Below are 27,693 nucleotides of genomic sequence, written 5' to 3'. Positions count from 1 at the left end.
CTCCATGAAGAATGAAATTATTGATTTTACCAGTTGTCAGGATCTTTGTCTTCTTCACATTAAGGTGTAGGCCCATTTTCAGACTATGTTCTTTGATCTTGATAATCAGATGTTTCAGATTGTCTTCACTTTCAGAGAATAATATGGTATCATCAGCACAACAAAGGCTGTTGACGAGTCTTCTACTAATTTTCAGACCTCAGGTTTTCTCATATTGTCCTGCTTCTCTGATCATTTGTTTTGCATATAGATTGAACAGGTAATTATTTTATTTCAGATTTTGATCACACCTTTTTCAGTAGTAGCTCAAGGTGAGTTACATTCAGGTACTCTGGATATTTCTCTGTCCCAGAAGGGCTCACAATCTAAGTTTGTACCTGAGGCAATGGAGGGTTAAGTGACTTGCCCAAGATCACAAGGAGCAGCAGCAGCAGGATTTGAACTGGCCACCTCTGGATTGCAAGACCGGTGCTCTAACCACTAGGCCACTCCTCCACTAATAGGTAAGGAGAAAGTACATAGCCTTGCTGTACACCTTTTATCATTTATGAACCACTCTGTTTCTCCTTGTCTCTTTCGAACTGTTACATCTTGATCAAAGTAGAGGTTGTGCATGAGAACTATCAGGTATTTGGTATACCCATGCTTCTTAATGTGGCCCAAAGTTTTATATGATTTATGAAGTCAAAGGACTTGTTATAGTCAATGAAACACATGAACACGTAGTTTTGGCATTCTTTTATCTTTTCAAGGATCCATATCACACATACAAGGTATAACCTATGAAAACAGAGATTATAGTGCAACCCTGGTCTCCTCCAGACAGTCCTGAATGCCAGCTAAGCTAAGCTCTTTGAGTCAGGCACCCAGACCAGGGCATACAAATTATAAGGTTTATTTCATGAAGTGGGGAGCAGGCCAGGGCTGGGCTAAATCCTAGTAGGCCTTGGGGTTTCAAGCCACCACCTGTTTCACACCAGTGGTTGTTTTTCTCAAACTCTTGAACTTTTACTATTGAAACTTCAGACAGGAACATTCAACATCCAAATCAATTGTAGTAACTATCACTCTTCTTTCCTTTGGAGAATTCCTGGGGCATAATCAGTTTAACAATTCCTTCAATTCCAGTTCCTCTTGTATCCCTTCTATCTCTTAATCTCCAACACCCACCTTACCCGGCAGGACAACCTCAGGCTGTGACTTGCCTGCTCTCTGGTCAAACAAGCATTTTGCTGGGATTTTCTCCAGCTGCCAGACTGTATGTAGGATTGGACCTCCCTGTCCGTCCATCTGTCCGTCCTCTCCTCAGAGGTGCGGTTTCACCACTGGGCCTGAACATGTCTCTCCTTGTTCAGCTCTCAGGTGGTATTCTCTTTCCTTCCTTCCCAGAGACCTCCTAATTGCAACTTCTGTCTCTTACAGCAGTTTGTCTCATCGCAGAAGCCCTTTATTATGCTGGGCAGGATACCCCCCTCACTCCACAGGTCCTGGCAGGGGTCTGTGCAACCAAAGACCCCATGCACACAAAGGCAGACACTTTTATTTCTCTCTTACTCCTCCCCCCCAGTGACATCCCCTGCCAATCATTACAGCATTAATATTTCCCACTCACACTAATACACCTTTCATTATTTAAGCCACTCTCACTATTCCTCTCTAGCCCTGGCTAGGAGCCAGACACATTTAGTAATCCCCTGGGGAACTCACCCAGATTCAACTGTAACCTCAGTATTCCAGGGAATTACACTCTCCTCCCTGTTAAGAAAAAAAAGATTTCTCCTGTACCTTCCTGAGAAATCATTTTTCCCTTTGCCCTCAGGGGTCCAGTTCTCTCCAATAATCTACTATAATAAAACTCACCCTCAACGTTCTGAAGACAACGTTCTGAAGTCACTCAGTCACTCCCTGAAGGGTTCATGGATTCATGGTGGTGAAGCCACAACACTGACCATGTCTCTCTGCCCCGCCCTCGCATGATGGACCAATCAGAAAAAACACCCTCAACATTCTGAAACACAAAGGACCATCACAACACCGTTCCCAGGCAACACTAGGCAACGTAAGACGGACCAATCAGAGGAAACTACGTGACAATAAGGGAGTAGCATTCCCCAGCAGAATGGCAAAATTATCTGTGCAGCACGGAGAGCACAGAACCACCACTGGAATGAGAGAAGAATATTCCTGCTGTGGGTATGTGCAAAAATAGACCCGGGGGGGGGGGGGGCGGGAAATTTTTAAATGCATAATGCCAGTACTGAAGAGTGCCAGAGGGCCTATAGCACACACTATATTTGGGATCGCTTGATATGGAGTCAGAGGAGCCGGAAAACAACATGCCCGTCACCATCTGGGACGTGGGCGAACAGGACAGGCTGTGGCCCAGCTGGAAGGATTATCCGCGACCCAGCCAGCAGCAAACAGCGACCAAGGACAGCACAGCACATCCCCCAACCCCCAAGCAAAAAACAAAACAAAAAAAGACACACATCAACAACCTGCACACACACCGCACCCTCACACACACACACACACACACACACACACACACACACAAAATAACTCTGTGACACATACACACACACACAAAAAAAGCCACATGCTAGCGCCAGTTTCATTGGTTTCGGAAACGGGCCTTTTTTACTAGTACATTCAATATAAACCACCTTAACATTCTGATACAAGAACTTGGTTTCTCATAATAGTTTCATCATCTCAACCAACAGTCCCACAGTGTTTCCCCCCTCCATTGGTACTTTATTCAGTTCTCACTCTCACCCGTACCATTTGGGATCTAGTTTCCTCACCAGTGCTCCCCGAGCAGGGTTCAGGTAACACAATAAAATTATGAGTCCATCGCCTCTACATAGTGCTTGTGTATGGAGCAGCCTATTTGACACTGCCTATGTTGGTGGTTAATATGTTCTCTCACAATAGGATTCTCTGGCCCATGCAGTGGATAGGTGGGATCCACCCTCATTTTCTGGAATATCTCCTCATGGATTCAGGTCTCCCTATGCATCTCCACTACACTCATCACCTGGAGGGGGACATAGGGATACCAGAACCGCAACATGTCCCACTACAGGCGTTTGATGTAACAGTCTGCATGGCTGAGCTTGGACAACTTCTTCCCCCAGCTCACCCTGGTTCAATGCAGGGGTCCCACAAACACTCTACTGGCAGAGTGGTGTCCAATACTCTCTCCTCCTGCTCCTCACCTGCCATTCACAGAGGACAATCTAGCCCACTGGAATATTCACAGTCCACCCTAACATTCCTCTGCAATCAGTCCACTTCGACACTGTGCACCTCCCACTTGATGAACAGTTTAGTAGGGATGGTGATATCTACTAACCCTGTGGCTAGACACAGATAGTGCAACAATGTACTAGGCCTGGGAAGCCCAGTCTCTAAGTCTTTACACACATTTCTGGGGGTATCAAGGTTCCCCCGATAGCTGGCAGGTGGTTCTGAATGTGATCTGCTCAACTTTCCTCAGAGGTGCTCCGGGATGGAAGTAGGGCCCATCAGACTACTATCTCCTCCTCTCGTATCAGGGAATCGGCACGGATAGGGGTGACCCCCTCCTCCTCCTCATTCTCTCCTGTACCTGCTTAGTTCTTCCTGGCTTGCAGCCAATGTTTGGAGGGGTCAGTAGGGTACTCTCACAGGCACTACTCTCCACTGGCTAGCCCCTCCCTCCTGAGAAATATCCACCACTGCTCTACAGTATCCCTGGGTCTGGCTCCCCTGAGCCTTGGCTGCCTTGAGAGCTCACTGATTCTGTGGGCTCCTCCCCCAGTGCTCCCATTTTCTTTGTCAATTCCACAACCACACTGGGGGTAGGTGACCTGACTCTCCTCCTTTCCTGGATCCAAGACCAAATATCTACTGCTCAAGAGGACTTCTCCTCACTGGTACTTTCCATCTCAGGCGCTTTGGGGCTCACCTCCCTCTGATATAAAGCTTCTCCGCATTTGTAACATCGCAGCTGTACCGTCACGGGGCTTCTCCGGTATCACAATGGGAGCAATTAAGTGAACTACAACCTCATTAAGAGGCCCTTTTACTAAGCCACGTAGGCGTCTACGTGCACCAAACGCATGCCAAATTGGCGTTATCGCCCAGTTACCATGTGGCTCTTGCGGTAATTTCAATTTTGGCACGTGTCCACTACGCGCTTCTGAAAAATATTTTTTATTTTCTGGTGGGCATAACGGATGCGTGCCAAATGGCATTTGCCGTATGTAGGTCATTACCGCCCAGTTTCTTTACCACTAGGTAAATGGCTGGCGGTAAAGTCTCAGACCCAAAATGGACACGCAGGAATTTTGATTTTGCCGCATGTCCATTTTCAGCAAAAAAAAAAAAAGAGACCCTTTTTACAGGCGCGCTAAAAATGGATCAGCGCGTGCCCAAAACCCGCTCCCACTCTACCGCAAGCCATTTTTCAGCGTGCCTTTGTAAAAGGACCCCTAATTGTGTTTTTTAAAGTTTCTAATGTAAAAGCATCACCACAATATCCCTTATTAGACACATTAGAATCCATAGATCAGAGAGACCAAGAGGAGCATAATCAAACGGGGCGCCCAAGTTTTCATGAGGGCGTCCTCGCAGGGCAGCCCTGTGAAAAGGCGGGTAAACCCGTATTATCGAAACAATATGGGTGTCCATCTTTCGTTTTGATAATATGGTCATGGATGCCCAAATATCAACATTTAGGTCGACCTTAGAGATGGTCGACCTAAATGTTCAGATAGTCAACCATAGAAATGGTCGTCCCTGGTTTTCAACCATAATGGAAACCGAGGACACCCATCTCAAAAACGACCAAATCCAAGCCCTTTGGTCATGGGAGGAGCCAGCATTCGTAGTGCACTGGTCCCTCTCATATGGCAGGACACCAACCGGGCACCCTAGGGGGCACTGCAGTGAACTTTGGTCGTCCCCACGACGGGAAGCAGTTGAGGACGCCCAAAATCTGCTTTCGATTATGCCGATTTGGGTGACTCTGAGAGAATGACGCCCATCTCCCGATTTGTGTCGGAAGATGGGCGCCCTTCTCTTTCGAAAATAAGCCTGCAAGAATGTACATTATTCCTTAACAGTCCCATAATTGGAAGTGCTACTTAAGAAGTGTGATTGTACAAAACTCATAAGCCTCCTTTGTCTCCGGTTTTTCGCTTCTGTCACCTGTTCTAGGAAGATGGCTGGGACTTCAAGGAAGAACATTCGTGAAAAGGGCGAATGCTAAAGTTGGGCCGAAGGGGATGTGAGCATGGAAAACTCAAAGGTGATCTGTGATCACTCCATTCTCATCCTCTGCACTGCAGGTTGTTTCCTTGTCTTTCTTTAAAGAGTGAATTTTCATCTTGGAGCCAGAAGGAGGAGGGTTGCCAATCCCGAGAAACTGCTTCAGAGTTGCTGCTTAAAGAGATGTCAGCAGAAGTTTATCTGTACTGCTTCAAGAGAATTTTCTAGAGAGAAGTGGCTTGTTTCATGCATGAATCAGCAGTTTAAACCTGTTATTAGCTCTCATTAGCTTATTAAGCCAATTAAGTTGTGCGCATTGTTATAGAATCCTCGCTGATTTCAGTGCGGATCTCTAGGCATCCAGGGACATGATGCCTACAATTAGGCAAGTATTTTAGAAAATGGTGTACTGACGTAGGTCCCTTTCTAAAATACATGCACATGGATGACCCTGTGGTGATGATTCCCAGCAGGAGCACCTATTTAGGAAAAGTAGATGTTGAGAGCATCTGCACTGACCACCCCGCCATATAGTGTCAAGTTTGGCAGTGCCATATGTATGTGGGGATTTTACACCATAGACATCGCCGTGCTGAACACTGCACACCCTCAGCAGTGAATCCTGATTCTTCCACCCCCATCACAGCATCCTGATCATAGCATCCAATCCTACCCTTTGAGCCCCCAAGATCTCCTTCCAAACCCTTCCCTCTGCCACAAAGTTCCTCCCACATACCCTAACCCGAACTTCCCACATGCCCTAAGACTCTTCATCCAAGTCTGGGACTATGGCAGGAGCGGCCGCTCTACCCTGGCCCCATCTAGCTCTAGGTGTCAAAATGATAGCACTGACCCCTAGTGGTATTCTTGTGGTACTACCATTTATTATAGGCAGGTACTTTCTCTGTTCTCACCATCTAAGTTTTTTTAGTTGATGCAATGGAGAGTTAAGTGATTTACCCAGGATTATAAGGATCTGTAGTGGGATAGAACTTAGCTCCCCAGGTTCTTAGTCTACTGCTCTAACCATTAGACATAGCCATCCACAGTGCTTTTTGGCACCCTAGACATTCTTGGTTTGATTTGAATTTACTAGGCTAATATGTTCAATTTGGCCCCAATTCAACTCTGATAATACACACTGGTTCACGGGGTTTTTTTTTCTATCTGTGCTTTCCAGCTTTCAAGTATAGCAAGCATATGTATAGAGTTAAAATACTAAATTGTGTCACTTTTCTCCCAAATGCAATTCACGCCTTCTTAGTACTTTAGGATATTATCAGTCAAGGTGCCATTTTTACCTTGGCTTGTGTGTGCTGTTGTATTTTGCATGTAATGCCAGCATCAATATAAGGGACTATTGTAAAAAAAATATTGAAAGTTCTGGTTTATGATGGAGGGAATCCAACATAAATTTCCCTTGGCAGCAATGGTTTTTCAGACCTAAGGGCCTCTATGATTCTAGTCAACACTTCCATATATGTGTTTTATTTTTAAGAGCATTAAAACTTTCAGAATCATCATTTTTTCCAAAATACTTACTGCATAATGGTTTTATTAACCTTCCATTGTATGTTCTAAAGTTCAGGCCATTTCTTAACATGATTTATAGCCCTCATTGATGTCAAAATAGCAAAGTTATCTGTAGGCTCTTCCAGCTCCATTTTTGAATCTATCCCTTTACCGCTTCCCATCAATCACAGCCATATTTCTTGCAAAGTGTGTCCAGTTACGTATGAAAACATCCTCTTTGTTTGGACCCCTCCTCTGCTACTATTGTCTCTAGCTCTCTCTTGCCAACATCCTCGTCAACAATTTCCTTTCAGTTGGCTCATACCCTGATGTCGAGAATGTGCCATAAAAATGACCCTTTGTCTAACTACTGCTCATATCCAACGCCTTTTGTTCAGGCTTGTGCAGCTAGGTTCATTATGTGAGCAATGTGAAATCCTAGCAGTGGCAGTCTGTAGCCTTCTGTTGAAACAGAGATGCTTTTTCAAGTTGAGTGTTTGCTAAGGTATCTGTGATCTTTCTTAAGTCTTTTTTTTTTTTCGTGATCCTTGAAATGTGGACCAATAGCAATTTGATCTGAGAATTAGAAGGGTGGATTGGGATAATTTCTGTTTCAGTTTTGCTCTAAAGTACCACCCAGAACAACCTTCACTGGTTATTTTTTCTCTGTTTTAATTTGGCCTCCCATTTAATTTTAAACATGCTGTACTTTTTCTCTGCCATTTTACACTCTACCTTTTAAACAGATTGCAGAAAGGAAAATCAGGCTGAAACATTGTGTCCTGGGAAGGAAGGAGTGAGGACAGAAAAAATGGCAAAGAAAAATGAGACGACAAATTCTGCCAGTAAGAATATAAAATAAAGAAGTTTAAAATAAGCAGTGCATGGGAAAATGCAAGTGGACTGAGGAATAAGTGGGATTGACACTGCTTTTGACTCCTAACCTCTACTCACTTGCCCTGTACCCCACCTCTTTAATTCCCTTACCTCTTAGTTGTTCTGTCTGTTTACCTGCCTTATTTAGATTGTGAGCTCATTGAGCAGGGACTGTCTTTTCGTGTTTAATGTACAGTGCTGCGTACGCCTTGTGGCGCTATAGAAGTGATAAGTAGTAGTAATATCAGCTTAAACACATGCAGTTTCCTGTGCCCTGCAGTGATAATGAGCTGGTCCAATCAGAGTCCCAGACAGACAAACTATGACTTCGTTTTCTTGGGGCACTGTTTACATTGTAGAGGAGCATAGCCTAATGCAGCCATTCCCAGCCCAATCCTCATGGCATACCTAATCCCATTGGGTTTTCAGGATATCCACAATGAATATGCAAGAGTTACATGTGCATGCAACTGCGGCAGTGCATACAAATCTATCTCATGCATATTCACTGTGAATATTCGGAAAACCTGATGGGACTAGGGTGTGCCCTGAGGACTAGGTTGGGAAAGGCTGGTCTAATGGTAGAGCAGAAAATTGAGAACCAGTTCAAATCCCACTGATCCTCCTTCCGATGGATGGTAGCAGTTGGTTCAGATGGGCAGACTTGATAGGTCATACAGTCTGTACCGTCCATCATTTTCTCTGTCTCTGTCATCATCTTTTTGGGGTTCTCTAAAGCTATGTACTGTGAGCAATAGGTGGGAGTTTATACTTATATTTATTCAGGTTAAGGACTGGCTGAAAAATGTGTTTACATGACTTCTGTTCAGGTGTTCAATCGTTATTCTGGAGTTCTCCTAGCTGCTGCCTCCAACCATCTTTTCCATCAGACCTATATTATCTTCACATTTTCCACCGGATGCTCTGTCCTATTTTACACTTGTACCCTTTGCACTGTTTCATCACCTCAGCATTTTAACTGTCAAACGTTATATCTCATATTTCAGAAAAACAGGTCAACTGTCACCAGGTGCAAAAGTCCCTTTTAGTTCTGACCTCTTTGTCAGTGAGTTGGGTTTTTCCAGTAGCTTCACTCTCATGTAGTTTACTACCCCTTATCTGGTTCTTTTTTGTCCAGTGGCATAGAGGTCACTTCATTCACTACCACTACCCATCCTGAGAACACTTAGCTAAAATAAACATCTATTGTGTTTACATGGGCACACTGAATGCTTACAGTAATCCAGAATATTAAGAAGAGCTGGTACAAGAGTACCAGCTGCTCTATGGACACCTTCAGTTTTGTAACGTGGAGGGGCATAATCGAACGGGGCAGGCCATCTATATGGGCAGCCATCTCTAAGGCCGGCCCCGGAAAGCGGCATACACGACCGTATTATTGAAACAAGATGGCCGGCCATCTTTCGTTTCGATAATACGGTCGGGGCCGGCCAAATCTCAACATTTGGGCCAGCCTTAGAGATGGCCAGCGATAGAGAACGCCGCCATTGGTTTTTGCCAATAATGGAAACTAATGGCGGGCATTTCAAACTTGGCCAAATCCAAGATATTTGATCGTGGAAGGAGCCAGCATTTGTAGTGCACTGGTCCCTCTCACATGCCAGGACACCAACCGGGCACCCTAGGGGGCACTGCAGTGGACTTCACAAATTGCTCCCAGGTGCACAGCTCCCTTACCTTGGGTGCTGAGCCCCCCAAACCCCACTACCCACAACTGTACAACACTACCATAGCCCTTAAAGGGTAACGGGGGGCACCTCCCTCAGGATAGCATTCCAGGCACCGACCACCCTCTCCATGAAAACGTATTTCCTGACATTTCTCCTAAGATTAAGTCAAAGCAAAAAGGAAATAATCTTCCAACAAAACTGCTCAGCAACAACACAGAAGTGGAAGTCTACCACCCCGCATCCTCAATTCATGTCCCCTAGTTTTACTGTTACCCTATCTCTGGAAAAGATCTGTTTGTATATTAATACATTTCAAATATTTAAACATCTGTATCATATCTCCCTTATCCTTCCTTTTCTCTAGAATATACATATTCAGTTCTTCCAGTCTCTTCCAGTCTTTTGGGACAAATTCCATACCATTTTCATCACCTTCCTCTGAACTATTCCAAGTCTTTTTATGTCCTTAGCAAGATACAGCCTCCAAAACTGAACACAATGTTCCAAGTGAGGCCTCACCAATTACTTGTGCAGCAACATCAACACCTCCTTTTTTCTGCTGATTATGCCTTTCTCTATACAGCTAGCATCCTACTGACTATGGCCACTGCCTTGTCACACTGTTTTGTTGCCTTGAGATCCTCAGATACTATCACCCCAAGATCCAATTCGTTGTCTGTGCTTATCAGCCTCTCACCTCCTAGCACATAGGGCTCCATTGGATTTCTACTCCCCAAATGGATCACTCTGCACTTCTTCGCATTAAACATTAACTGTCAAACATTAAAACATTCTTCTGGCTTTTGCTGATTACTTTTCTTGTTGTCCACCTAGGAGAAAATTCTATAAATGGTGTTTAAAGCTAGGTGGAAGAGAGAAAGAGGATTGCCTCTGCAATAATGTAAACAACTAGCACCAACTGAGGTAGTCTAAAGAAGAAGGAGCTTCCAGAGTAATCACATTTCCAATTTTATTGAAAAAGGATCCAACTTGGCCAAGCTTTGGCTACAGCCTGCATCAGGGGCCATCAAGATTTCAAAAGATCAAAAAAGGATGGTAATCATGCAGTGTGACTAGGGCACTTCATACTTGCCTATGAGTAAAATCAATATGACCTGCCAACCTTCTGCTAGTTTTCACACTAACAGAGACTCCTTTTCTGGAACACACTTGTGCACATGTCTACAGTCCACACATATGTATGGATCCAAATAAATTCCATCCATCTCAGAACCCTCATGTTCCTTCTCCTCGTGAGTCATGAAAATGTGATGTGGTACACACTGGTACACAATAAAGACATGTTAGGAATTAAATTATACCTTTGAGGAGATGATATTATTACAATACATCTGTCTCTATCCTTTTGTCTGGTGGCATCAGCTCCTAACTCAGCCTGTACTTTGCATTCCATAACATTTATGGTTTGATAGTCCTTATCATTTTTCCCATTATAAGCTTGTTTTTCTGTATACATCCTCCATTTGACTATAATCTTTCCTCCTCACCAGGTTTATTTCAGCAATTGGTTCAGTTCTGGAACCTCTTTCCATGTTCATGGATACGTTTTTAAAACCATTAGTACCTAAGTTTCCTTCAAATGTTCAAGATTCCACTTATGTTATCAACATCCTAGATAAACTGATTATTCAAAGAAACTTACTTTTAGTAACAGTAGAAACATACTCTACCAAAGACATCACTATACTTGGATCCAACCAAATCTAAAATAGAATTGGTCTCCATAGCCCTACAGGAAATTTCAATTTTGACAGCAAATATTACAAACGAATAAAAGGTCCAGTAATGGGTGCCACTATGGTCCCATCAACTGCTAACCTATATGTTGCTCATTTTGAAGGAAGATTTCTAAGAGAACATGATTTTCAAGCACAGATGCTCCTACGGCAGAGATATACGGATGATATGCTTATGCTATGGCAAGGTGATGAAAATCATCTATTGAAGTTTCACAATTGGCTCAATATCACTGTTGGAAACAGGATACTGAACTTCATGGACCTTCGATCTGTCCCAGTATGGCAATGCTTATGATGTTATGTTCTTATCCCAATCTTAGATTTCAAATGAATTATAGTAGAGGGGAAATATCCTTTCTAGACAACCTGGTGAAGTATAGAAATGGCAAAAAGAACTTACCCTATAGCCTGTTTCTAAGAGTTAAACAATTAGTTCCAATCAGAATGATTTTATACAACAAATTCAGATCATGAAAGATAAGTTTTGTGAGAGAGGAAGGTTTTAATAAAGTAAGATTGAAAGATAGAGAATCTCTTTTAAAATCAAGTCACAAAAAAAAAAAACAAGGTAGTTTGTAGTCTTCTATATGATCTCCTTTCTCATAACATCGCCCATATTCTCAAAAAACACTGGCACATTGTACAGGAAAAGACCTAGTAGCAGCCCTCAGGAGACATAAAAACTTGAAACATATGCTTGCTACATCTACGACCGCACCTCGAACACTGTGTGCAATTTTGGTCACTGCATCTAAAATAAAATATAGTGAAATTAGAAAAGGTAGAGAAGGGCGACAAAAATGATAAAGGGGATGGGACGACTTCCCTATAAGGAAAGGCTAAAGTGGCTGGGAAGGGCATAATCGAATGGCGCCGGCCATCTCTATGGGCGGCCATCTCCGGAGCCAGCACCGCAAGTGGGCAGAGCCAACCGTATTTTCGAAAAAGATGGCCGGCCATCTTTTTCTTTGCTAATACGGTTGGGCCCGGCTAAATGTCAGAGATCGCCGGCCATAGTGGAAAATAATGCCGGCGATCTCAAACCCGGCAAAATCCAAGGCATTTGGTCGTGGGAGGAGCCAGCATTTGTAGTGCACTGGCCCCCCTGACATGCCAGGACACCAACTGGGCACCCTAGGGGGCACTTCTAAAAATTAAAAATAAAAATAGCTCCCAGGTACATAGCTCCCTTCCCTTGGTTGGTTAGCCCCCCCAAAACCCACTCCCCACAACTCTACACCATTACCATAGCCCTAAGGGGTAAAGGGGGGCACCTACATGTGGGTACAGTGGGTTTTGGGTGGGTTATGGAGGGCTCCTATTTACCACCACAAGTGTAACAGGTAGGGGGGGATGGGCCTGGGTCCACCTGTCTGGAGTGCACTGCACCCACTATAAACTGCTCCAGGGACTTGCATACTGCTATCAGGGAGCTGGGTATGACATTTGAGGCTGGCATAGAGGCTGGCAAAAAAGTTTTTTTTTGTTTTTTTGGGGGGGTTTGAGGGGGTTGGTAACCACTGGGGGAGTAAGGGGAGGTCATCCTCGATTCCCTCCGGTGGTCATCTGGTCAGTTGGGGCCCCTTTTTGAAGCTTGGTCGTGAAAAAAAAGGGACCAAATAAACCCGGCGAAATGCTTGTCAAGCCTGGCTTTTTTTTTCCTTTATCAGGCGAAGCCGGCCATCTCGTGAGCACGCCCCCGTCCCACCCCGTCCCGCCTTCACTACCCTACCGACATGCCCCCTTGATATTTTGCCGGCTCCGCAATGGAAAGCAGTTGAACCTGGCCAAAATCGGCTTTTGATTATACCGATTTGGCTGGGTTCAGGAGATCACCGGCCATCTTCCGATTTGTGTCGGAAGATGGCCGGCGGTCACTTTCAAAACTGGGCTCCTCAACTTGTAGAAAAGATGACTGAGGGGAGATGTGATAGAGATCTATAAAATAATGAGTGGAGTGGATCGGGTAGACGTGAATCATTTGTTTACTCTTTCCAAAAATACTAGGACAAGGGGGCACACAACGAAGCTACAAAGTAGTAAATTTAAAACAAATCAGAGAAAATATTTCTTCACTCAATGTGTAATTAAACTCTGGAATTCGTTGCCACAGAATGTGGTAAAAGCAGTTAGCTTAGCAGGGTTTTAAAAAGGTTTGGATAGCTTCCTAAAATAAAAGGAGGAGTGGCCTAGTGGTTAGTGTGGTTGGCTTTGGTCCTGGGGAACTGGGTTCAATTCCCACAGCAGGCACAGGCAGCTCCTTGTGACTCTGGGCAAGTCACTTAACCCTCCATTGCCCCAGGTACAAATAGGTACCTGTATATAATATGTAAGCTGCATTGAACCTGCTATGAGTGGGAAAGCACAGGGTACAAATGAAACAAAAAAAAAAAGTCTATAAGCCATTATTAAGATGAACTTAGGGAAAATCTACAGCTTATTTCTAGGATAAGCAGCATAAAATGTACTATTTTGGGATCTTGCCAGGCACTTGTAACCTGGATTGGCCACTGTTGGAAACAGGAAGCTGGGCTTGATAAACCTTTGATCTGTCCCAGTATGGCAATTCTTATGTTCTTATGAACTACCCATTTAGACAGAGACCAGAAACAAGGTAGAGGCCACTATCCCTGTGTCCAATGTTCTGTCTACCATATCAATATGAGAACCACATTCTTTACATATCCTGAAACTGGTCAAACCTATGAACTCAGGCAATTTTTAAACTACAAAACAGAAAAGGTGATATATGCAGTGGTCTGCCCTGTAGGCTCCTGTACATAGGAAAGATAAAAATAGAACTAAATAAGTAATTAATTGAACATAAAAGTGACATAAACATGAAAGGGACAGACAGACCCCTGGTTAAACATTCTGTTCTGAAGTATCACTCTTTTAAGGACTTCATCATTTAATTCCCTCAATAGTTTGCAACAATACATTTGCTTCTAGACATTACACATTTCTTTGTCTTCGTTTTGGGGATCTTCTGTAATTCCACACCTACTGGAGTTCTACAGATCATATGCCTCTCGCTCACATCTAAATCACTTTTTCTTACATATTCAATTGCTACACAATAAAGATGCATCAGGAATTAAATTATACCTTTGAGGAGCTGATATTATTAGACTATATCTGTCCTCTATCCTTCTGTCTGGTGACATCAGCTCCTATAAGATTCAACCAAATGCTTTGCCATCCATTGCATTTATTTTTTGATAGTCTTTATCATATATGTTGTTATAAGTTTTTCTTGTTTTTCTGTGTGCTTTTTCCATTTGACCATAAATTTTTCAACGATGAGGTATGCAAACCAGCAACATCTATTCCAGATCATCAAAGCTTCTGAGTGGGATAGTGGAGTGGAGGATTAGCCTAGTGGTTAGTGCAATGGACTTTGATCCTGGGGAGCTGGGTTTGAGTTCCACTGCAGCTCCTTGTGACTCTGGGCAAGTTACTTAACCCTCCATTGCCCCAGGTACAAATAAATACCTGGAAATATACTATGTAAACCACTTTGAATGTAGTTGCAATAAAACACAGAAAGACAGCCTATCAAGTCTTATTCCCCTTTCAGGGAATCATCCTTTTCTTCCATTTCCTTATTTTTTTCCTTCTGTGAACAGACTTCTTTGTCAGTTGCACATACTTATTTACAATTTTTAAATTTATTTATTTATTTTATTGCATTTGTATCCCACATTTTCCCACCTTTTTGCGGGCTCAGTGTGGCTTACAATAAGTTGTGAGTGATAGAAATACAGTTTGTCACTGCTCGGTTATGGATTACATTGTGAGGAGTTAAGCGAGACAAACTCAGAGTATCATATAGGAATATAGCAATGGAAAAGAGCAGTTAAACATTAGGGGAACAACGGGAAACTAAAAGGGCAGTACATAAAACAAGAAAGCATAAAGGCATACATTTTCTGTGAGTAGAGGTATGAGTGTGGTGAGAGTACAGCTTAGATGAGACCTCTTTGAATACTTGGCAACTCATCAAACCATATTCTACTTGGATATCTCTTAATCAAATGCAGTTGATTAAAAAAACTGCTTATAATATTAGACTTACAGTGGTAGCAGCTTTTAGCTAATCTGTTGACATATATTGGATTACCATGGCAACCCAGTTTGACATCACTGGATCCAATGGTATCAGTTGTACAGTAATGACAGCAGTCCATGGTATATCAGTAGAACTTAGCATATGGTCAGCAGGCTTACATTTCTGAAAGAATATTTATGAGGTGATCTTTCAGCTTTCAGTAGAACGCTAACAATTCTATGGTGCTATAAAAGCTACAGTAATGACATATGTTGACTGTAAATATTTCACAGCACTTCATGAAAGGTTTACTATAAAACTATATGAGTTCAGACAGCTTGGAATAATTGTTCTTAGAGATTCATGTTTAAAAAGTTTAATGCCATACTAAATACTACTAGCTCCACAGAGTTCCAGTAGAATGGGTGGTGAGAAGAAAGATTTTTGAGGGGGAAGAAAGAACAGGAAAAGAGATAGAAGGGTAGACAAGAGAAGGGGAGGAGGAAAGGGGAGATGGGGAAAGAATGGAGATCAGAGAGGTAGCTAAAATATGGAGGTGAATAAAAAATGGCAGGAAGGTGGGAGGGGGAAAGAGAGGGGTCAGGAAAGAAATGTATGGAGAAATTGGAAGGATGAAATCTGGAATACCAGTTCCCTGATGGAGAACCAAATTCAAAATGTGAAGTCATGTCGGAACTTGGATTATGGATGCTGGAATGAGAAGTGACCTTTTGGTGAACTGGAAGGTTTTTAATTTAAAAAATGGAAAAACACTTTGAAAAACAGTGGTAACGAAGGTATATTTTATTTTTATAAATTATTATATACAATTCCAATATACAATCTTGTAACAGAAAATAGACATATCTATAAACTAAACATAATAGAGTATGCTATAAAAATAGAAAAATAAATAAGTAAACTCCCTAAATCTACCATCCAGTCCACAAAAAGGAGAGAAGACAAGGTAATATACCAAGCAATATATCTAATAGGAAAAATAAGGAAGGAAATTATCCATCATATATGTATTTTCATGGAATTGATATAGATAAGGCTAAAGGAGAAACAGTAGCCTTAGGAGGAGATTTAGGGGTGCACAGGTTGTTTGTTTATTAAAATTAAAATCAATGCACATCCATTTTTGGCCTGAGATCTTACCACCACCCATTGACTTAGCGGTAAGGTCTCACATGTTAACCGGGTGGTAAGCGGCCAGCACGTATAAACTGCCAATTACCGCCGGGTAAGCGCCACACAGTAGAAAATTGAAAATATTTTCTACCACGTGTTTTGGGCATGCGCCAAATTGGAACCACTGCCTGGCTATCGCATGCCCCAGGCAGTAATTCCATTTTTGGCGCTTGCCTAAAACACGTGGTAGAAAATATTTTCAATTTTCTACTGTGTGGCGCTTACCCGGTGGTAATTGGCAGTTTATACGTGCTGGCCGCTTACCACCCGGTTAACATGTGAGACCTTACCGCTAAGTCAATGGGTGGTGGTAAGATCTCAGGCCAAAAATGGATGTGCACTGGTTTTAATTTTGCTGCACATCCATTTTCGGGCACAAATAAAACAGCCTTTTTTCCCGGCGAGCTGAAAAATTGACCTGCGCGTATCCAAAACACGTGCCTACACCAGCACAAGCCACTTTTAGGTGCCTTAGTAAAAGGGCTCCTTAGAGTCCAAAAAAGATTTCCAGTGCTCTGGATCAAAGAATATATACTTAACACAATTAAGTTTAATAACACATTTGCATGGATAATTAAGCCAGAACAGCACCCCCAACTGCTGCACCCATGATCTTAGAGAAAGAAATTGCTGGCAGCGCTTCTGCATCATTCTAGTAACATCAGGAAAAATCCTCACTTTGCATCTGAGAAAAAGTGTGTCACAGTGGCAGAAATAAAGCCTCAAAACCCAGTCATGATCAAGATCCAGAACAGAAGTCACAGGTGTCACAGTATGAGTGTCCGATTCTATGATCTGGGTTACATTCAGTAAATCAAATGAGGCTTCTAAATTGGTTGCTTCCTCTGCCGTATGATCTTTTACAAAAGGTGGAAAATAATGTATCCTTGAAATTGGAGGAAAAGATTCTCTGAAATCTTGAATATTTCAACAAGATATATTTTTAAAAATAGCCAAAGAAGCTTCAGTGGAAATTTTTGGAAAATTAATAAATCTTGTTTATAGTGTAACCAGGTCCCTCTAGGTGCAGCCAAGGATAGAACAATCTCCTCCAGCCACAGGCTCCAGGTACAGTCAGGAAATAAATATCCACCAACAACTTCAATCTTTAAGGACTTTATTCCATGCAGGTTTCTAGTAGACCTGATACACAGTTCCAACAGCAGCATTCACCTTCAATCTTAAGCACATGTAAGCCACCTGAAAGTGTGTGGCAAATAGTCCCCTTTAAGCAGTAGGCTATCAGCACATATCAGGACACGTAAATTTAGGTGCAGAGGGCCATGTTCTAAAACAGTGTGTGTAAATCTTGAAATGCCCACAAAATCCCCATTGCCACACCTATAACCACGCCCCTTTTTGTCTCCACACATTGAAATTTAGGCACTCTGCAATACAGAATACAACTGGCGCTTTTGCACATAAATTCTAATTATTGTCAATTAGTGCTCATTATTGCTTGTTAAGTACTGTTAACAACACCGATTGGCTAATTAAGTTATGCATGCTGTTACAGAATCTGCTTGGATTTTGGCTACATCGAATCCAGGGGTAAATGATGTTAATTGCTGATAATTGGCACTAATTTGTTGTTACGCATGGAACTACATTTAGGCGCTGTTCTATATAACACCTAAAGGCTGTAGCATGCAACTACAAAGAGGGTGTGGTCATGGGCGGATCAGGGGCATGTCTATTACAGAACACTATCACATACCCATGAAACTCCAACTTTAGATGCCAGCATTTATTCCAGGTGTATGTGCCCACACTTAAAGTTAGGCACACACATGCAGACTAACGCCCTATTCTATAATGACAATATCACCCACAATTGCTGTTATAGAATTAGTGCTTAGCAGCCACATTTTTGGCACCCTTTGTAGAATCTACCCCATAGAAATACCTTCTTTGCAGCAGGTGTAAATTTGTGTGTTATTTGTGTGCAATTGGAGATGGGTCAGGGATCCTGTTGTGGATGAGAGACACTGAGGATCCTATATTGTCCTTATAAAATAAGCATATTTTTGGACTTCTCACATGGGCATCTTGTTAGAAAATGTTTAGGACAAGGCATTGTGGGGGTGCTCCAAGGACACATGGTAGTAGTCTATTCTATCATGGAACCTGGACGCCAAGATTCCATTATAAAATACTAGTGTAATTCGGTATCTACACACTTAATATTTACATGCCCGCAGTTACACCAGCCACAGATCTGGCATGAGTGCAGAAGCCTAAATGCGGCAGGGGTGCATGTAACTTACAGTATTCTGTGTGCCCTGTGGAATGCCCGCTTGGTCTGCAACAAACTTTCCTTCACCCATGATCTCTTCATCTCCCATTCCCTTCAACTGCTCGCCCTAACTGAAATCTGGCTCACCCCCAATGACTCTGCCTCAGTCGCGGCCCTATGCCATAGAGGTTATCCCTTCTCCCATTCTCCCCGCCCAATTGGCCACGGTGGCGGTGTCGGGTTACTACTTTCGCCTTCCTGCAGTTTTCAACCTCTCCTCCCACCACAGTCTCACTGCTTCTCATCCTTTGAAGTTCACTCCATCCGTCTATTCTACCCGCTGGCACTCAAAGTTGCGGTCATTTACCGCCCCCCTGATAAGTCTCTCTCTTCCTTCCTTACCGACTTCGATGCCTGGCTCTCCGTTTTTCTTGAGCCCTCATCCCCATCCCTCATTCTTGGAGACTTTAACATACACACTGATGACCCATCCAACTCTTACGCTTCTCAGTTCCTCACTCTAACCTCCTCCTTCAACCTCCAACTGAGCTCCACCACCCCTACTCACCAATCTGGCCACTGTCTTGACCTCTACCTGCTCACCCTCCAATTTTTGCGCCTCAGCTCTTCCTCTCTCTGACCATCACCTGATCACCTTCACACTTCACCACCCTCCCCCTCAGTCCCGCCCAACACTAACCACTACTTCCAGGAATCTCCAGGCTGTCAACCCTCCCACCTTATCCTCTAGTATCTCTAATCTCCTCCCTTCCATTATGTCCTCCGAGTCTGTCGGCAAGGCTGTCTCCACTTACAATGCCATTCTCTCCTCTGCACTGGACACCCTTGCACCATCCATCTCCCGTCCCACAAGGCATACTAATCCCCAGCCCTGGCTGACCCCTTGCACCTGACACCTTCGCTCCTGTGCCCGATTGGCTGAACGCCTCTGGAGGAAATCTCGCACCCATACTGATTTCATTCATTACAAATTCATGCTATCCTCTTTCTAGTCCTCCCTATTCCTCGCCAAACAGGACAATTACACCCAATTGACTAATTCCCTCAGCTCTAACCCTCGTCGTCTCTTCGCCACCCTTAACTCCCTCCTCAAAGTGCCCTCCGCTCCCACCCCCCTCACTCTCTCCTCAATCACTGGCTGATTACTTCCGCGACAAGGTGCAGAAGATCAACCTCGAATTCTCCACAAAACCATCTCCTCCTCTTCACCCTTTAACCCACCCCCTCAACCAACCAACCCAGGCCTCATTCTCTTCTTTTCCTGATATTACCGAAGAGGAAACCACCCATCTTCTCTTCCTCCTCGAAATGCACCACCTGTTCCTCTGACCCCATCCCCACCAACTTACTCAACACCATCTCTCCTACTGTCACCCCCTCCATCTGTCATATCCTCAACCTCTCTCTCTCCACTGCAACTGTCCCTGACACCTTCAAGCATGCTGTTGTCACACCACCCTTCAAAAAACCATCACTTGACCCTACCTGTCCCTCCAACTACCGCCCAATTTCCCTCCTACCCTTCCTCTCCAAGATACTTGAACGCGCCGTTCATAGCCGTTGCCTTGAATTTCTCTCCTCTCATGCCATCCTTGATCCGCTTCAATCCGGCTTTCGCCCCCTACACTTGACAGAAACGGCACTATCTAAAGTTGGCAACGACCTGTTCCTTGCCAAATCCAAAGGCCACTATTCCATCTTCATCCTCCTCAACCTATCCGCTGCTTTTGACACTGTCAATCACAATTTACTTCTTGCCACACTATCCTCATTTGGGTTCCAGGGCTCTGTCCTCTCCTGTTTCTCCTCTTATCTCTCCCACCGTACCTTCAGAGTACATTCTCATGGTTCTTCCTCCACCCCCATCCCGCTCTCTGTTGGAGTTCCTCAGGGATCTGTCCTTGGTCCCCTTCTTTTTTCAATCTACACCTCTTCCCTGGGCTCCCTGATCTCATCTCATGGTTTCCAATATCATCTTTATGCCGACGACACCCAGCTTTATCTCTCCAAACCAGACATCACTGCGGAAACCCAGGCCAAGGTATCGGCCTGCTTATCCGACATTGCTGCCTGGATGTCTAACCGCCACCTGAAACTGAACATGTCCAAGACCGAGCTTATTGTCTTCCCACCCAAACTACTACTACTACTACTACTACTATTTAGCATTTCTATAGCGCTACAAGGCGTACGCAGCACTGCACAAACATAGAAGAAAGACAGTCCCTGCTCAAAGAGCTTACAAACCCACTTCTCCTCTCCCTCCACTCTCTATCTCAGTTGACAACACCCACATCCTCCCCGTCTCTTCTGCCCACAACCTCGGAGTCATCTTCGACTCCTCCCTCTCCTTCTCTGCGCATATCCAGCAGACAGCCAAGACCTGTCGCTTCTTCCTCTATAACATTAGCAAAATTCGCCCTTTCCTTTCTGAGCACACCACCCGAACTCTCATCCACTCTCTCATTACCTCTCGCCTTGACTACTGCAACCTACTTCTCACTGGCCTCCCAATTAGCCATCTATCCCCCCTTCAGTCCATTCAGAACTCTGCTGCACGTCTTATCTTCCGCCTGGACCGATATACTCATATCACCCCTCTCCTCAAGTCACTTCACTGGCTTCCGATTAGGTACCGCATACAGTTCAAGCTTCTCCTACTAACCTACAAATGCACTCGATCTGCAGCCCTTCCCTACCTCTCTACCCTCATCTCCTCCTATGTTCCTACCCGTAACCTCCGCTCTCAAGACAAATCCCTCCTTTCAGTACCCTTCTCCACCACCGCCAGCTCCAGGCTCCGCCCTTTCTGCCTCGCCTCACCCCTTGCTTGGAATAAACTTCCTGAGCTCATTCGCCAGGCCCCCTCCCTGCCCATCTTCAAATTCTTGCTCAAAGCCCACCTCTTCAATGTCGCCTTCAGCACCTAACCACCATACCTCTATTCAGGAAATCTAGACTGCCCCAACTTGACATTTCGTCCTTTAGATTGTAAGCTCCTTTGAGCAGGGACTGTCTTTCTTTATTAAATTGTACAGCGCTGCGTAACCCTAGTAGCGCTCTAGAAATGTTAAGTAGTAGTAGTAGTAGTAGTAAGTTGTACATGTAAGTGGGATCCCCACCCATGCTCCGCTAATATGTAAGCTCCCCTTGCCAATAGGTGCAATGTAAGTATTTGCAGAATAACGGTTAGTATATCTGGGTTAAAAAAGGATTTGGACAAGTTCCTGGAGGAAATGTCCATAGTATGCTATTCAGACAGCCATAGGGGAAGCCAATGCTTGCCCTGAGATTGGTAGCTTGAAATGTGCTACTAATTGGGCTTCGGCCAGGTATTTGTGACCAGGATTAGCTACTGTTGGAAACATGATAATGGGCTAGATGGACTATTTGGTCTGACTTAGTATGGCTATTCTTATGTTCTTATGTTCAGCGCCCTGTTGACACTTTCCTAGGTACGTGTACACACACCTGCATTAATGCTATTATTCTAGACATTTACTTGCATGAAGAATGTGTAAATGCAGGCACTTTGATTACAGAATAGCCCTTTGTATGCCGGTGAGTGATTATAGGTATAAAGTATGACTAGGGAGAAGAGAATACATGTAGACAGCATGTGAAGATGCTTGGGCAGTAGTTAGGGACTGACAGAGATACTTTTAAAGAAAAAGGTCCTCCTGCAACATGCTGTGGTCATTGGAACACTATGAATGTTAAGAAAAAACACAGAACAAGAATGTTTTTTAGTTCTTTCCTGCTACCCAATTCCTAGTCCATGCCAGTTTATGCACACCTGAAGCAGATGTAAATGCACTTTCAATATAGGCAGTTACTCTATTGCTTTAAAGAGCCACATAGGTGCCTCTGTATCTTTATAAAATTGTGGCCCCATTAAAATTAGCCTCTGCATGTTTGGATTAATTACCAGACCTCCAACTATCATTATAGTTTTGTATATTCAAAAGAAAATTGCATTGCTTGCAGAATTATTATGGAAATTGACTCTCATTTATCAGTCAATGCTGAACTAGTGAATAGATGCTGAGGTCTATAAAATCCTGAGTGGAGTGGAATGGGTAAATGTGAATCAATTGTTTTCTCGTTCACAAAGTGAAAAAACTAGGGAGCATGCCATGAAATTACTAAGAAGCATGTTTAAAAGAAACTGGAAACAACAATTTTAACTCAGTGCAAAATATGCTCTGGATTTGATTGCCAGAGGATGTGGGAAAAGCTGTCAATGTAGTTGAGTTTTAAAAGGTTTGGACAAATTCCTGGAGGAAAGGTCCGTAAGTAGACTGTTATTAAGGTAGACTTGGTGGAAAGCCATTATTGATCCCTGGGGGTAAGTAGAATGGAATCTTGCTAATTTTTGGAATCCTGCCGGGTACTTGTGGCCTGGATTAGCCACTGCTGGAAGCAGGATGCTGGGCTAGATTAATTATTGGTCTGATCCAGTATGATAATTCTCATATTATAAGACATTCCTCCATTCACATTATAGAGCAATGTTACTAATATAATCCTTTAAGTTTTTTGTGAGGGATAATTGGATCACAATCAATGTTTCATAAATCAGAACATTTTTAATTAAGGAATAACAATCAAATGAATTAGGCATGATCGCATAATGCTCAAGACCCACCCTGCAAATGCTGGTCTTCTTCAAGAGCTCTGGGGAGCTTGAGCTGGAAGATATACATGATTTGTTTGACTTCTTTCTTTGCCAACAAACTCTGTCTTGGCATTAATTTTATGATTTTGCTGTGCTGATTTTGGCTTCCAAGAGAGTAGAATGCATGAAAAGTAATACGGTTGCTTGTGAGAAAATATTGCCCTGTAGTTTCAAAATAAAACTTAAACCATCAAGGGCAAAATAAATAAATAAAAAGAAATTGTCCATGAAAAGCCATGAGCTGTACACATTAGTACAAAACAATTGAAGTTACAGGGCAGCACAGTCGAAACAGCATCAAGAAACAGTTTTTCATGGAGAAGGAGGTAAATGCCTGGAAAGCCTTCCTGAAAGAGATGATGGAAACCAAACGGTACAGGAATTCAAAAAGGAGTTGGACATACTCAGTGGATCCCTAAAGGGCAAGCTATACAATGACTTTGCACTTCTAAGAAATCATGGGAACGTAACCTGCACCGTGCAGCAGGTACAACCTCAACAACCTTCCTGGGTGTACTCAGTTGACCATGTTGGTCTCTCACTGCCATCATTTACTAAATGCTCCTTTTACAGCACTTGTGTTTTTGATTTATTTTTTTTGCGGGGGGGGGGGGGGGGGGAGTGGGGTTAGGAATGGGTTTATTTAAATTCTAATTTTATATTGCTGGAAAACCTGTTGCTTTATTTTTTTTTCTACTTTTAGTAGAGAGGACTTAGTTTAATTTACTGTTTAAGGAGCTTCTTTGCTTGGCTTACTTGCTCCAGGATGTCTTTTTTACCTCCATTTCAAAAGGAGAGGTGACCTAAATAATCTCTTTTGAAGTCCCTGCACTTCTGAGGATTAGATTTTACACAGAAGAAGACAGCTGCTACTTTTAGCCTACAGGACTAACTTCTAGCTGAGGAAAAGTTAGGGACTTTGGTAGGGCCTTTCTTGTTTTCTTTCTACAGCTGTAAATACTTCTGCAACTGAAATATGGCAGGGAAACATCATGTCACCAAAGCTGTTGCCCCAGTTACAACTTCTGCCTCTGTGCAGACAGAAAATGTGATCCCAGGAGAGGGGCTGGTTTCATAGAAGATGTCTTCAGTTTGAATTCCACATGAAAGAAGTGAAAGAACTGAGACAGAAGGTGCCAAGGTTGAGAAGCATCCACAAAAATGAGAAATACATCAATGAAAGCATCAAAGATTTCCAGCAGTGGGGAAGAAGAAGCTGTGCTGAAAGTGGACAATGGGACTCAGATCACAAGACCCTGCACGACTGATACCATGACTCCATTTGCTTTCAAACCCGATATGCAGTCTTGGAAGTGGAGGAGGTGAGAGCTTCCCAAAGAGAGGAGGAGTTGGAGGTCGAAATCCCCAAAGTTGCTGAATCAGTGACACTAAGAGGTGAAAGGTAGTGGTGGTTGGTGATTCTCGTCTGAGAAGTGCAGAGGCGTCTATCTGTAGGCCAGACTCGATGTCCCGGGATGTGTGCTATATGCCAGGTGCCTAAATTCAAGATGTTGCAGAGAGCTTGCCAAGACTTATCAAGCCTAATAACTAGTATCCAACACTGCTCATCCATGCTGGCACAAATGATACTGCTAGGTACCCCTCTGACCATATCAAAAGTGACTTCATGGATCAGGGAGAGAGGGCGAAGCAAACAGGTGCACAGCTGGTGTTCTTGTTCATCCTCCCTGTTAAGGGTAAAGACTAAGGCAGAGAAGTTTGCATACTGGAGAGGAATATGTGGCTGCACAGATGGTGTCATCAAGAGCATTATGGCTTCCTGGATCATGGGATGCTTTTCCAAGGGCTGCCGAGCAGAAATGATGTCCATCTATCAAAGAAGGAAAGAAGTGTTTTCAGCAGCAGACTGGCTAACCTACTGAAGAGGGCTTTAAACTAGAATCATTGGGGCAGGATGATCAAAGCCCTCAGGTAAGTGAATCATTAAATACCTCTACACAAATGGGAAAAAGGGGGCAACGTCTGGAAAGAAGAATATACTAATGCTTGAGGTATGGGAAATAAGGGTTTACATCATAGTGAAGGGAAATCTTGCCTCACCAATCTATTACATTTCTTTGAAGGGGTGAACAAACATGTGGATAAAGGTGAGCCAGTTGATATTGTGTATCTGGATTTTCAGAAGGCGTTTGACAAAGTACCTCATGAAAGACTCCAGAGGAAATTGGAGAGTCATGGGATAGGAGGTAGGGTTCTAACGTGGATTAAAAATTGGTTAACAGATAGAAAACAGAGAGTAGGGTTAAATGGTCAGTATTCTCAATGGAGAAGGGTAGATAGTGGGGTTCCTCAGGGGTCTGTGCTGGGACTGCTGCTTTTTAACATATTTATAAATGATTTAAAGATGGGAGTAACTAGTGAGGTAATTAAATTTGCTGAAGACACAAAGTTATTCAAAGTCGTTAAATCACGAGAGGATTGTGAAAAATTACAAGAGGACCTTACGAGACTGGGCGACTAAATGGCAGATGACGTTTAATGTGAGCAAGTGCAAAGTGATGCATGTGGGAAAGAGGAACCCAATTATAGCTACGTAATACAAGATTCCACGTTAGGAGTCACCGACCAAGAAAAGGATCTAGGTGTCGTCATTGATGATATGTTGAAACTTTCTGCTCAGTGTGCTGCGGTGGCTAAGAAAGCAAATAGAATGTTAGGTATTATTAGGAAAGGAATGGAAAACAAAAATAAAGATGTTATAATGCCCTTGTATCGCTCCATGGTGCGACCGCACCTCGAATATTGTGTTCAATTCTGGTCGCCGCATCTCAAAAACGATATAGTGGAATTAGAAAAGGTGCAGAGAAGGGCGACAAAAATGATAAAGAGGATGGGGCGACTTCCCTATGAGGAAAGGCTAAAGCAGCTCGAAGAGCTTGGAGAAAAGATGGCTGAGGGGAGGGTGGTGGGGGGAAGAGGGGTTGGTGGTTGAGAGGCTAGGATAGGGGAGGGCAGACTTGTACAGGGTCTGTGCCGGAGCCGGTGATGGGAGGCGGGACTGGTAGTTGGGAGGCGGGAAATACTGCTGGGCGGACTTGTACGGTCTGGGCCCTGAAGGGGACGGGTACAAGTCAAGGTAAGATATACACATATGAGTTTATCGTGGGCAGACTGGATGGACCGTGCAGGTCTTTTTCTGCCATCATCTACTATGTTACTATGTTACTATATGATAGAGGTCTATAAAATAATGAGTGGAGTAGAAAGGGTAGACGTGAATCATTTGTTTACTCTTTCCAAAAATACTAGGACTAGGGGGCATTCAATGAAGCTACAAAGTAATAAATTTGAAACGAATCAGAGAAAATTTTTCTTTACTCAACATGTAATTAAACTCTGGAATTTGGTGCCAGAGAATGTGGTAAAGGTGGTTATCTTAGCTGAGTTTTAAAAAGGTTTGGACGACTTCCTGAAGTAAAAATCCATAGACCATTAAAAATGGACTTGGGGAAAATCCACTGCTTATTTCTGGGATAAGCAGCATAAAATGTTTTGTGTTTTTTTGGGATCTTGCCAGATATTTGTGGCCTGGATTGGCCACTGTTGGAAACAGGATACTGGGCTCGATGGACCTTTGGTCTGTCCCAGAATGGCAATATTTATGTACTTATGACCCAGTTCATCCAAGGGGTTTAAATCGGGAAGTGGAACAGAGGATGCCCCTTTGAATTTATTCTTCAGCCAAATAAAATTTTAGTGAAATCAACACATTAATGTGGGGGTGGGGCATTTCAAATTAAAAGTTGGCATTTTCACCCGTTAACACCATTAATCTTGATGGGTTGCCCATTTCGGGAGAAACTATGCAGCATTTGTAAGTAAGAGCTACTACAATGATAATAAATAAACAAATAAATAGTTTATTAAGGATAATTATACGAAGGAATTGCTCAGATAGCATTTTAGTTTATATTATTTTAGGTTTTGTTATTCCCCCTGAAGAAGCAACATGTGAAACACAGACTGTGTTGGGGATTTGTTGAAGTGTCACTACACAAATTACAAACCGGTGTGAGAAGAATACAACCTAGAAGAATAGCATCGTTCCATCGTTTCTCTAAATATCAGAATTATTGGAATCTATGTTACAGAATTTAATGGAATCTATGTTACAAATAAGTCTGCTTTTTCTTTTCTTGATTCAGTTGCGCATATGGGTGCCTCTAGCGTTAGAGTGCACTAAAAACACTAGCAGGCCTACAGTGCGGCGTAGTAAACAGGGCCCTAATTTCTTTATTAATTTTTTTTGTTACATTTGTACCCCGCGCTTTCCCACTCATGGCAGGCTCAATGCGGCTTACATGGGGCAATGGAGGGTTAAGTGACTTGCCCAGAGTCACAAGGAGCTCTGTGCCTGAAGTGGGAATGATCAATGTATGATTACTATTATTTAATCC

The sequence above is a fragment of the Microcaecilia unicolor genome, chromosome 3 (assembly GCF_901765095.1).
Source record: "Microcaecilia unicolor chromosome 3, aMicUni1.1, whole genome shotgun sequence".
Taxonomy (NCBI): domain Eukaryota; kingdom Metazoa; phylum Chordata; class Amphibia; order Gymnophiona; family Siphonopidae; genus Microcaecilia; species Microcaecilia unicolor.
This window is presented reverse-complemented; position numbering follows the sequence as displayed.